This window comes from Harpia harpyja, chromosome Z, assembly GCF_026419915.1.
Source record: "Harpia harpyja isolate bHarHar1 chromosome Z, bHarHar1 primary haplotype, whole genome shotgun sequence".
NCBI lineage: Eukaryota > Metazoa > Chordata > Aves > Accipitriformes > Accipitridae > Harpia > Harpia harpyja.
In genome coordinates, this window is record NC_068969.1 from 114,349,741 (window position 1) to 114,363,061 (window position 13,321).

A 13,321-nucleotide genomic window follows, 5' to 3' on the forward strand; every position below is an offset into this window, starting at 1 on the left:
GAATTGATCCACGGTGCATCTTGTTCTGTAGGATCGAAACCATTTTCATTTTTGTGCAAAAATTATACCAGTTATAGACAACAAAAGCCAGACATCTGGTAACTGGCAGCCACTCCAGCTATCAGCAGGTAGCAGTTTTCTTTTGAAACCATTTGGATTGTGGTGCACCCAGGACAATAGGAATCTGATGAAGCCTTTGATATAATCTGCTGAGATTTTTTTAAAGCTGCCTGGATGAAACAGAGCTAAAGAGATTTGCACGAGATGATGCCCGCAAGCTGCATGTGCAATGCTGTGCGTGCAACCTGCTGCCATGTGATATATTGTGAGTGGAAGGGAATGGCTTTGAGTGGGGAAAATGATTGTAATATAACAGTAGTGGGGCATACGGATCAGAGCTCAGGATGACTCGTTGCCTTCCCAGAGGCTGGTGTGGGATGTGTTAATGGATGCCGGGACTGGTGGGGAGAGCCCAATTCCCATGGGATGGAGCTGAAGTTGGGGATGGTGATTTCCCTCCCTGGGTGTGCTGATGTCCAGCAGCACTGCCACTTGCTGCTATTGCACTCTAATGCTTTGTTTGTAATTGGTGTTCTGCCTTTTGGGTTACTCCCACTTTGATACAGGGATAAGGTGGACTTTTTTCATGTTGTTTGTTTGTCCTCGTTGTGTCCCCGGCAGGTTTGCACGCTCGGCTGTCTGTGCAGGCACTGTCCTTTCTGGAACTGGGATGGGGTAAACTTGTGGGGTGGACAAATTTCACTGAAGAAAAACACAAGGATCTTATTTACTGGACCAAAACCAGAATATTTTTTTTTTCTCTTTGTATATAACAAGAGGGCTGTTGCAAAGCAGAAATGCTGTGTTGTGGCCAAGTGATTAATGCTCAGGCTCAAAAAGGAGCACCTCTTTGCAGAGCTGTTTGCCCACAAGCTTCTATACTGCTGCTGCGGTCCAGGCCAATTCATGGCATTGGAATATCCTTTCTGCAGGATATTGTCCTCTGTAGCTTGTACAGTCTCTGCTGGAACAGGGAATGGGGAATAAAAAATAATTGCATCTTCATGCCAAAGCAAGGATGGGTGGGGAGGGTGGCAGACCCTCCAAGAAGAGGTAAGGAGCCCCCAGCTCTTTGGGATGTGGGGCTCCTCACCGGTGTGGTGCCTTGTCCTCTCATGGTTGTGCTTCTCCCTCAGCGCTGCTACTTACTGACGGAGTGAGATTTACTTTTAAAAAGCAACTTTGGTGCCTCTGCCACAATATTTAGTGATGTTATCAACATGGCTAGGGATGGATTTTTAAGCTTGAGAGGAGATGACAACCTTGTCACGTGATATGCCAGATGATGGGTAAATTGAAACTTCACATCATTATTTATTGAAAACAGCTACTATAACCTACCCAGAATTTTCAGCCTGACAGGGCTCATTTATTTCATATTTTAAACATTAAAAAAACAACAACAGGGGAGGCTGTCATTAAGATATCAGTGAATCAAACCATTGAGTGAGCTAATTGTGCACCAAAGAGGGGTTAGCTGAATTTTTAATGCAGTGTCAGTGTGGCTTAGAGATGAAGGTTATTGAACTTATGGCATCTTATACACAATCATATGATTAGGAAATGATGTTGTATCAAAAAGGCTGGTCAAGTATCTTGCCTCCAGCCCTGCACGTAATTCCCTGGTCACTTCTGGGTTGTGTGGCGATGCCTGGTATGGCTGCAGGATCCTCCTTAGGTGTGTTTGTTCCCATTGTGCTGAAGAGCTGTTTGGTTTGTTTCTCATTTCAAAGGCTTCAAGACCAAGGTTGCATGCCCCAACCTCCAAATCTTACACACTGCTCTTGGAGAGAGGCTCCCTTTATGCCTAAAGGAGGGCAACCTAGGGCAGGTCTTAGAGCAAAGCCTAGCTCCAAGTTTGCTAATACTAACTGTGGAGGGGGTTCAAGGGAGGTTTTAAGTCCCTTAGGTAGAGTTTAAATGTATTTTTTTCTCAACCTGGCTCAAGAGCTGTAGTTGTAGCAGAGGCTTAGAAGAAGACAGGATAGAAGTATTTAAAACCATGCTCTCAAAGAAAAGGAGCAAAGAGGTTGGATCTCTCTGGGCAAGGAAGCACCTCTTCTGCCGAAGTTCTTCAGCTGCAACCAAGGGACTGATTTCCTGGGTAAAATATCTCCTGAGCAGAGAGATTTAAGTCCTTGATGGTAGGTCTGCTAATGGTCAGACAAGCCTATGGGCCTCTTGGCAAAGGCTTTGGCAAGACTTATGGAGATGGCAGCCACTGTGTGCTGCACCTCCTGGGGTAGGTCCTCAACTGCCCCAGCTGGCTCAGGTCTCCTGTTTGAAGAGGTATGCTTTTTTTAAGTCAAGGACACAGATTTTTGTGTATGTTCTTTGACTGCTTCCACCTCCTATGTTAGGGTGAAGTGTCCCTGCAGGTGGCTGAAGCAAGTGTTCTTGCTGTCTCGCTATGGTTAGCAAGAATCTTTGGGGTGATGGGAGAAGCAAAGGAAGACTTTTAGTTCTATCAACCCCAAGAACCTCCTACAACTTTTGAAATCATCCTTTTGGTGTCTTCACTGGCATCTGCCTACTGCCCTGAGACTGCTTTTGCCTTTTCCAGTGCTCTTTTGGGACTGGATTTACATTACTGCCAGCTGTAATTGCAGCTGCCTCTGCCCACCCAGCCCTGCTCAATGCTCTTCCCAGGTGAGCTTATTACAGTGGGAGTTTGATCCTTTGTGGCTCCTGGACTGAAGATACGAAGTACCTGGGAAGGGTTTTGTTTGGTTTTTTTTTTCCCCAGTTCCTTCTGGTCTCTGAGGAGACAGGAGACTCTCCAATATTAGGCTCAAAAGTCCATCATTTTGGAAAATCCTGGGATACCCCTTTTTTCCTCAGACCCTGCTGCACAGTGTGGTGGGATGCATGCCCTGGAAGGATGGCTCCTCCTTTCTCACTCCTGGGGCACATCCCTGCTGATGGTTCTGGACACAGGACTGAAGGAGGAGGGGAGAGCCAAATCCGCCCCCCCCTGCACCCCAGGTACCACCCTGGTATGCACTGGTCCCTTGGGCCATGAGCAGCTGCAGACTGGGAGCTCTCTGGGAAATTGCCCATGGGCTGGGATGAAAACTGTGCCAGGGACTGGGTTAATAACTCAGCAGCGGTATCAGCTGGGAATATTGCTTGCCACAGCTTTTAATACATGGGTATGGAGGGAGTGAGATGGCTTGTGTTTCTGTGGACATCGTTTCCCTGCATGGGGTGAAGGGCTCCGAACCTTGCTGCTCCAGGAGAGGTGGTGGAGGGAGCCGGGCTCAGCTTCCCATGCCCCGTGGATGTGCTGGGATGAAGAGTATGGCCCTCAAGTAGCTCCTGTCTCACTGGGTCTATGGGCTGAACAAGTCTGCCTTTCCCCCTAGGAAAGCATTATTATTTTTTTCTGATCTAGAGGGATGGTTCAGCATGCCGAAATTGTGTTTTGAGTCTGTAGCGATTTGGCAGCACCAGCAATGAGCTCAGTTTCTTGGTGAGGCTGGCAGGGCTGAGCTAACCTGATAGAGTGACTCACCCTGGTGCTTACTGCTCTTGCATACCATGATTTGAGAACAGTGAAATTCCAACCCTAAGCTGGGTTTATTTGGTTTGCTGGCGATATTTCACAATTTGGCTGGTTGCAATGCTTCTGAAAGAGAAATTTCACTGGGGAGCCTGAAAATGGGGCATTGGGGATGTATTATCCAGATCCCTATGGGGTGTTCAAGAAAAAAAGTAAGGGGGAGAAGTTTGGGGTTTTTTTTGCCTCGTGATTACAGGAATTTGGGATGTGGGGCCCCTGGCACATTTGGACATTTGATGTTGATAGCAGAACTGCAAATTGCATTGGTAGCAAATGGGGTTTGTGTGGCATCATGTGCCATCCTGCCTGTTTTTGGCTTAGGCACCAAGTTTTAGGCTCCAAGTGGAAAATGATATGTGAACTCAGCTGCAATGTCTGTGTGAGGAGGGAAAAACCCAAAGGTGGCTGGTAGGATGCTGTCCTGGCTGGTCACAGGTCTGTTGCTTTGCCCTCCTGCTATTCGAGGAGGTAAGAAGGACCTGCCAAAAAGGATGGTTCCTATTTCGTGTTGTCAAAAGCAACCAGATGTGGACTGGGGAAGGTGGTGTGCCCTCATCCCAGCTGTGCTCTGACAGCAGAGCATCATCCACCTGTGCTTTCATCCCATCCTCTGGAAAATGGGAAGTTTGGGCTGTGGTGTTTTGTCTCCCAGGGCCCAACTGATCCCGATGCCATGCTCCTTATCTCCAGCTTAGAACATGGCTGGACTCACCAGAGAGCCCCTTGAAGCCTGTGAGACTCCTCGGCATCTCCTTTTGCATCTTACACCTGGGATAATGTCCCGTTTAACCTGCAGATCCAGGGGTTTCCCAGCAGATCTGATGCGGGAGCATTTAGCCTTTAGAAATATTCAGATGAGATCTACTGCAATGGTCCTGGAAAACTGCAAACATTAGCAGATCAATTATCTATTACAAAGAACAAGTGTTTTAAACCGTTGCTATTCAGCTAGTTTGCTCCAGTGAGTCTTTCGGCACCCCTGCAGATTCCGAGCTATTATCAGAATAAAGTCCGCAATGCTTTTATGCTTTCTCTTTGTCAATGTTGCTATGTAACCTGTGCTGCTCAAGTCAAACGGAAACCTGATAGGAACAGGGATGGTTTTACTGGTGTTGCCATTTTGGTGCTGAAAAAAAGGAAATGGCAGGAGAAAGATAGGGTTTTGTAAAAAAAAAAAATATCTAGGTAAAACTCTGGGTGTAAACCTAAGTGTAGGAAAAAGTGTTTAACTGTCTGCACTGTGGTGGTAGTATCTTCTGGCTTTTGCATGTGGGATTTACTGTGGCAAACCTCCTTCCTGGAAAGCAATGGGAACAGAAGCAACAGAGACTAAAAACTAAAGAAATTGTTTAAAAAACCCCCCAACCAATGGTGTCAGCAAAGGGGGGGGACAGCTTTCTCCCCCCTTGGGTGATTTCTGACCCACCTGCAGAGGTAGCGGCTGGCTGGGGACTGGTGCCCCCCTGCCAGGGTGAGCGAGGAAAGAGTGTTGACAATTAAAAAGGCAGCTATTGATTTACTGATTATTCCCATTGGCAGGACATTCACAGCCCATGAGATCTAATCTGTGACATGTTGAATTGCCTCTGAGCTCAAGGACCTGCTGGACTTTCCCCATTTTTCCTTTGCTGTTCCAGCATGGGCAGCTCTTTTTATTTGTGTATTATTGCTGGTGTGTGTGAGAGCATGTCAGGAAATGAAAATTGCTGATGTCCCAATTATTATTTATTTTTATTTTTCAAAAGCCAGCTTTACAGCTGAACAAATACTGTTTCAGGACTGTGGTGAGCAAGCGACCGGTGACAATCTGCTTGAGTCTGTGGTAGCTGGGGCACTGGTGGCAAGGGGGCTGGCTCCCCAAAAGCCGCATGTGCAGTACATGTGAGCTGACAGCAAAATTAGCTGCCTGCCAATCACTCGGTTTTGATCAGCGCTGACATAACCAAGTGAGCTGGGAACAAAAGAGGAATTTTCAGAGTTCATAGTTATTTCATTAAATTATTACAGTTATTATATTCGCTTATAACTTCTGAGCAGCCCCTGCTGCTGCGCTCCAGCAGGATGAGGCACTGCTGGAGCAGGCAGAAAACCTGGTGGAAATAATGTGGTGTTTTTTTTCTTTTCTGTTGAACAAAGCTAGGTGTGGTGGGATGCTGCTGGGGCAGGATCCTTTCCATGGGGCTCGTGATCCCCAAAGCTGATGCGAAGGGCAGGCTGGTGTGTGTGTACCATGCAGCAAGAGCAACGGCAGTGCTTTTGCTTCGGGAAAATGCATCTGAGCTACACACATACATTGTCTTTTATTTCCATGTATGTTACATGCGTATCTATTTTATGCATGCTATGAAACATCTCTGCTGGTTCCTGTTGGCTCTAGCCCTTTCTGCAGACACTGAAGATCACGATTGCCTTTCCCTCAACCAGTTAATTATTTTTTTAAGCCTCCCTCCTTGCCACTTCAGTGTTTGGGCAAGACTGAGCTAATGATTACCTTCTGTTAAGAAAAATGATTTGGCACAAGAAATCTTCCTTGGCTTCTGCTGGCAAGCTTCTGAGAAAGGCTGCTTTAATATCTACCTTGGAAATTGTCACTTACCATACTGCAGGAGTCTGTTGGAAAATGGGGAAGGGGTTGTGACTGTAGCACTGCTGGAAACTAGATTTAGAGTTTCTTTTCTCTGTGCTATGAGAGAGCTCCAGTTAACAGCCTGAGTCGCATTATATGAACCTGGTCCCTATGTAGCATTTCTAAAGATCCGGAGGTAATTCCCTGATCTGGGTAAACAGGTTTCCCATTGGCTTCCCCCGCCCTTCCACCGGCATCCATCGTATCTAGGTCTCCTTAATGATAGCTCTGGGTTATAGACCTGGCCAAAACAAGCTATTCTCTGACAGCCTTACAATTATTACCAAAATAGGGCTTTTCTAGCCTTGTGCAAGGTCCTTTTGAAGATTTTTATCTTCATCCCAGTGAAGTTCACAATTTAATCTAGAAAGCTTGAAATGGTTCATCAAGTGAAGTGATGGCTCTCCATCTCCTGCTGGAGCTGAAGCCAGCCTTTGAGGACAGCCTATTTAAGGGAACTGCAGAATGGCTGAGGTTGGAGGCACCTCTGGGACTGTCCAGTCCCACCTCTGCTCAAGCAGGATCAGCTACAGCCACCTGCTCATGACTGTCCAGTTGGATTTTGAGTATCTCCAAGGATGGAGACTCCACAAACTTTGTGTGACCTGCTCCAGTGCTCAACTACGTCCAGAGCACATCCAGTATATCCCTCCCTCTCATACTGGGGACCCCAGTCCTGGACCCAGCACTCCAGGTGTGCCTCACCAGTGCTGTGCATGGAGGATGCTCACATTCATCCCGGTGTCCACCAGCACCTTAGGTCTTTCTCTGCAGATCCGCTTTCCATGTGGACGGTCCCACCATGTACTGGTGATGGGGCTGTTCCTCCCTGGGGGCAGGATCTGGTGTTTCCCCTCGTTGAACATCACGAGGTTCCTCCTGGCCCATCTCTCCAGCCTGCCCAGGTCCCCTGACTGGCAGCCTGAGGCTCCACCACCACTCCTGGCCAAAGTAACCAAGCCTGTGTCTGCCCTATAGATCTAATAACCTGAAGTCTTGCTTCTTATCTTGGCTTTTAACTCATTTGCCCATCACTTCATCAGTTTCTTGTTGCTACACAAATGGGAAAAAGTCTTATTTACTTTTGCTGCTAACATTATTTTCACTTACTGTGTAGACTGCTGGTGAGTTTTATTAATAAACTATTTGTCAGAGTGCTTAATGCGTGTTTGTAAAATGGCTTAGAGGTAATTTGCTGTTTCTATTTAATTTTTAATAAGGTAGCTCTCTTCATTACACTGTCTGCTGGAGAGGTTTTATTTAGAAATATCGAAGCTGTGACCATTGTATCTTAATTCTCTAATCCATCCAGCCGTGCTGACAGCGGTGCTGCTTTGCCACCGCTATGTCCCGTGCTTGGCAATCGGCGCTGGTGCGGAGGCTGTGGTGGGCAGCGAGCTTTGTGGTTCTCCTCTCCGCGTGCTGGCCCTGGGGAGGACCTTACCTTCCAGGCTGTCACAAGTGGACCTGGGAAATGTCATCTTTGCCACAAACATTTCTATGAAGGGTTTGGGTTTGAACTTTTGTTGTCTGGTGCAACAGCGTGGGTGGGAAAAGGTAGCCTACCCCTATTTCTAGCCAAAAGTCACAATTGCCAGTTCTCCAAGGGGAGCGAAGCGGAGATGGGATCCTGCAGCTTCCAGATGCCCTGGGACACTGTCACTTTGCCCAGCTGCAGCTTACCCATCCCACCAGGCTGTTGTCCCAGAAATGCATTAAATCTCTAAACGGTGGCCCCTGGACAGCATGTAAAGTAGTGATGAAGTGTGCAAAAATTAGCAGGGTTAAGCAGTGCCTGGCACTATCCTGTTCTCCCTTTGTATTTTGTTTTCTTTCTTTAGTGAGAGGTTTGAAGGCTTCTTGGAGGGAGAGTCTGTGAGTAAAGACCTTCCAGGAGGAGGAGACCTGTAGGACCTGGTGTGGATTCTCACTGCTGGAGCATCAGGGAAGGAGACTGGGAGGGGAAGGTGGAAAGCCCTGCGAAGATGCCTGTTTACAGAGGGCCCTCGGATACCGCTTTCGTTACAGAAAAAGCTTCTGCGTGTACAACAGTTAAGCCTAGAGTGTTGACTTACATTTTTAAATTGTGGTTGTGACCGCTGAAACCTGTACTTGGAGAGGTCAGGTTTTAAATGCTCCATATTTTCAAAGTCCTTTAAGATACCAGTGCTTTGCCACAGAGGCCTCGGCTTGTTTTATCAAGGCATTTATTGGAATTGGTCTACTGAGCCCTATTGAGAGCCAGCGGGTGTTGGGAATCTCTTCCCCACCTTAAAACTCAGCCCATTCCTGAACCTCAGCCTGTTGCAGTCTGTGTGACATAGCAGTTCTGCCCTTATAACTAAATCTTATATGCTTTAATGGTTAGGCCTTTTTTAATTTATATGCAAAATTGATTCTAGCAATCAATACCCCTGTGGGCTGAGAACTCTGAGCTGCAAGTGGAGCTTGACTCTGGCTGCAGGAATTTTAATTGTTGCTCCTGATGACTTTTTGAGCTTAAGATGCAACATGGCTGGGGTTTTTTGTTTGTTTTTCTTCTAAAAAAAAAAAGCCTGAATTTGCTTCTGTATCAAAATCTATAGAAAATAGCAAAGTAATTTTCTTCCAGAGCCCCCAACAAAATGGGATTAATCACATTTGGCTTCATCTCAGGTTTGCTGAAAATGGTGTTTAACTTAGAAGCTCCTTCTAATCCTTTAGTAAGTTTGAGTGCAACCTCTTATGTCAAGTGTAGAGAGCTCCTGGTTTGTGTTCCAGCTCAGAGGGTTACAGCTGCTGCCGTTAAAGATGCCTTTGCATTTTTGCTTTTGGATTGTTGTTAAAGACTTCCCTTTGGTTTTGATCTTGTGCTGAAATAAGACTGCAAAATGGAAACAAATAGGCAAAGCAAAACATCTGTACACATCGCTGCCTGATAGCAGGGAGATGTTGAATGATTGGAAGCAGAGTGGAGCTTGGAGGTCTGTCTGGTTTTATCAGCAAACTCTGTAGTGAACTTGGATATATCATATAATTGTGTTGATCTGCATTCATCCCTTAAATTAGCACAAATCAGTGCATCACCAATGTTTTTTAGCAATAGCTCCCTCCTTAATGGTCGTGGCTGATGTGACATGTACCTCCTGTCTTGCTAAAGACCCTTGTGCTGCAGCAGGATTTGTCTCAAGCAGGTCGATACATTTTCAGCTAATGCTTTTGCAACAGAAAATAGTGAAGCATATGTTGCACATAAGCTTTGTTGAATTTTCCAATTACTAACTAAGGCATTTTAGGAAGAGAAATGTCCTATTTCAAAAGGCATTTCAAAGAAGCTCCACTCACAGGTTCAGAGTGTCTCCCCCTAGTTGAGAAGTGTGAGCTCAGTTATTCCAAAAAGCTGAAAAATCAGTGCAAAAAATCTGAAGCAAAGATTTTTATTTTGTGTATTTACTTTGTTCATACTTGTAATTTGGGGTTCATTCAAATAATTGAAAATTTAACTTTTCATCTGCCTTGGAAGGATCAATCCTAGGCAAGTCTTGGGTCAAAACCCCTTGCCATCCACTTACCCTTTTGGTATTTTAGGCAAAATTCTTGCTCTGGCTTTGTTTGGGGTGGGATATTTCTGCAGGGAGGGTGGTGGAGCTCTTGGTGGGGTGGGATCAAGGGAGATGCTGCAGAGGTGGCTTGCTCGGTATGATGCGTATGATTTTATTTGGGACAGATGAGGTGCCTGGTGTCAGAGTTGGCATTGCTGCTAAGGCAGGGAAGAGCCAGCCCCCAGCCAGTGGTGTAACATCATATAGCATTCATCATGGGCAATTGTCTTCAATTTTGACTTGAACCCCTTGAAGCCCTTCAGAAGGCACTTTAAGGCAAACATCTGAGACTGTAAACTGAGGGAGAACAAAAGTAGGCACCAGTCCCTGAAGGGTGGAGCTGTTAATGTCAAATGCGTTTTGTAGTGCTGCAGAGTCACTGTTATGTGACCCTGTCTTTTAAGTAGAAAAGATGAGAAAATCTCTCATGAAGATGGGGATTTGTCTGCATGGAGCATCTCCTCGGATGCCATCCCACAAGGAGGTTCCAGCTGGTGGTCACCTCGATGCACCACAAACTCAGTTTGCTGGTGGAAATTGTTTGTTGCTGGGCTGATTTTGTAGCAGAAAGCATCATACTGGCTCAACTATTGTTTTTCTCCAGGTCTTATCCTGGATCAGGTTTAAGCTCTTCTCCAACTAGCACAAAATGCTTCAAGCTAGCCCCAGCTTTCTGCTGTTTGCTGTGAGCTGCTTGCCAGGGCACCCGGATCCAACATTAATGATCGCAGAGCGGCAGCTGCAATCCTTGGCTTTCCAGGCACAGCTCTGTTTGGAAAGTTCAGAAAGAAAAAAAGACCCTTTCATACAGTGCTTTTCTCTCTGGAACTATATTTAAAGGGAAATTTTAATTTTTTTTTTTTTAGTTTTCAATGCAAATCAGAGGAAAAAGTATGTCAGGATCTCCCCATCTCCAGTGAAGTAGTTGCTGCGGAGCTCCCAGTTATAAGATTTTTGGGATGAGGATACAGGTTTGCTGATTTTCCTGGAGCTGATTATTAATTGCCTAGCAGATTGTGAGTACTATGTAAATAACAGATGGGTAAGGATAAATAGAATATCCCTTTCTTGCTGCATCTGCATTGTGCAATTTCAATAAAGAAGCTGGACTTTTTAGCAACCATCACTGCAAAGTAAAGAACCTGTTTCCCTGCCAGGCTCTGGAAATCAGCCCTTCCTTGCTTGGTCTTTCTATGGGTATCTGCATTTTTTGCTGTCACTGATCCCAGACCGGCTTTGCTGCCTGGTGGCTCGCAGAGCCTCATGCTGTCATTGCATGTTCCTGGGGTGAATGTCTCTGGGGGGAGTTCCTTGGGAACCGGCTGTGCTTTGCAGAGGTGGGATAGGGAAGAGGCTTAATTCCAGCAGCAATCACAGCATCTTAGCACTTGTGTTAATCCTGCTGCTTAAATATCTGGGTGGAAGTCAGGATCCTGAATGCACCCTGCTCAGCAATCCTGGTGTTTGCAACCTGGAATTCTGCTTTGTACAAAATCCTGCTGTAAAGGTTCTGTTGTGTTGGTTTTCCTCCTCTGGCTATAACCCTTGATCTATTTATTGATCATCAGCAAGATAATAGCTTTTGCTTGTGCTGTGCTCGGAAACGGGGCTGGGGAGTGCGAGTGCAATGCAGTGACTGTAGTGACAACAGGACTAAGAAAAATATTCTGTGCTTCTGGTGAAGGCAGGTTGCTGCTGGGGTGCTGGGGGTGTTGGGGTGGCATAGACTGGTAAGTGGTCCCAGCTGATGGCAGTGGTGTGGAGCAGCCCTGCTGTGGGCATCACTGCTGTTGTGGGAGAGGGGTTTAGGGCTGAACTCGTTTCTCCTCTGTTGGTGTGAATCAGAATGGGTTGGGTTGGAGGGGACCATTCAAGGTCACCTTGTCCAACCCCCCTGCCATGAGCAAGGACATCTTCCACTAGATCAGGTTGCTCAGAGCCCCGTCCAACCTGACCTGGAATGTTCCCAGGGATGGGGCATCTCCCGCCTCTCTGGGCAACCTGTGCCAGTGTTTCACCACCCTCATCATAAAACATTTCTTCCTTATGTCCAATCTACATCTCCTGTCTTTCAGTTTAAAACCATTATCCCTCATCCTATTGGTCATTCCTGCAGTCCCTGCATCCCTCTGTCTCTAATCTGTTGCCGGTCTTGATGTTACTAACTTAGCCTGGTGTTCACTGAGACAGGGCTCAGCAACATAATGCGATGGCTTCAGGGTGCTAGTAAGAAGCCAGTAACTCTACTGTACGATATCATGCTATAGAGTTTGCAGGAGATAGATCCTCTTTGGGTGCTTGGCAGCAGAAAATTCTTGGGTTGTTTTTAGCATTTATTACCTTGGTTTTCACTATTGCTGGGTTAAAGATACCGCTTTAGTGGTAAGTGTTTGTTAGGATGCCAATGAGCATGCAAATGTCCTCACATTGGTGTGAGGCTGCCAGCCCCTGCTTGCTGGCACAGACTGGGACCAGCAATGCTCTGGGGTCACTTTGATTGCTCTGGCAGGATGGGCTCGGTCCCCATCAATTCTTGGGAAGCCCTCTCCAGCTGGGATTAAAGTTTCTTGCAGATAGATGGTAGTAACTGCACAGGTTTGCTCAGATGAGGTCTCTCTCACCCAGGCCATGGGTGAGGTGCAGCTTCTTTCCTCTCTTAATGGGAAACATCTCGGCTGCTTTCTCGTGAGCCTGTTTGCCTTTGCTTGGTGTTGAGCCGTGTTGCTGACTTGTGTTCTGCAAGTGCCTAAGGGACAGCACACATCAGCCTGTGTCCCACCAGCTGGAACTGGGGGGGGGACTGGATGGTCCTGATGGCAGCTTTAAACATGACTTAAAAATGTATTCTTTCAGCCCTGTCAAAACCCCTTCAAATTCTTGTGTCTTTGACCCCTTACACGTAGCAGCATCTGGCCCAGGAGCCTTTATGGGCCATGGGAGGGCTGAGAAGGCTCCGTAGCACCGGCATGTCACAGGGAAACAGGGAAAGGACAGCCCTGCCCTGGAGAGCTGGTGTGGGAGTACGAGGGATAGAGGGTCTGCGGTCTGGCCGATGGTGATATTTTGGGTTATTGGGGCAGCGGGGAGGGGTGTGCAGGAGACGGGACCTGATGTTTCCACCCAGCCGGCCGAGGGGGTGGTGGACCCCCAAATGCCGGGGAAGGAGGGTACGTACCCAGGAGGATGCGCTGCAGGGCCGTGCGTGCTCCTGTCCATACGTGCGCATGTGTATAGGTGCTATACTGCAGGACCTTCACGGTGACCTGGTGTCCATAGGCTATAATTTCTGTAATTTCCTGATTTGTATTTTAAAGTCCTAATAAGGAAGTAGGTGCAAAGAGGGGGAAGGTGAGTTTAATGGTTAAATTACTAGGTGCAGGCGAAGAGTTGAAAGATGACATGAAGGACTCCTTCCCATAGCAGGGTTCCCCAGTCCACCCAGGGTTTGGAAATCAGCTTTGTTCCGCACCAGAAAAGAAAATGCAGAAAATT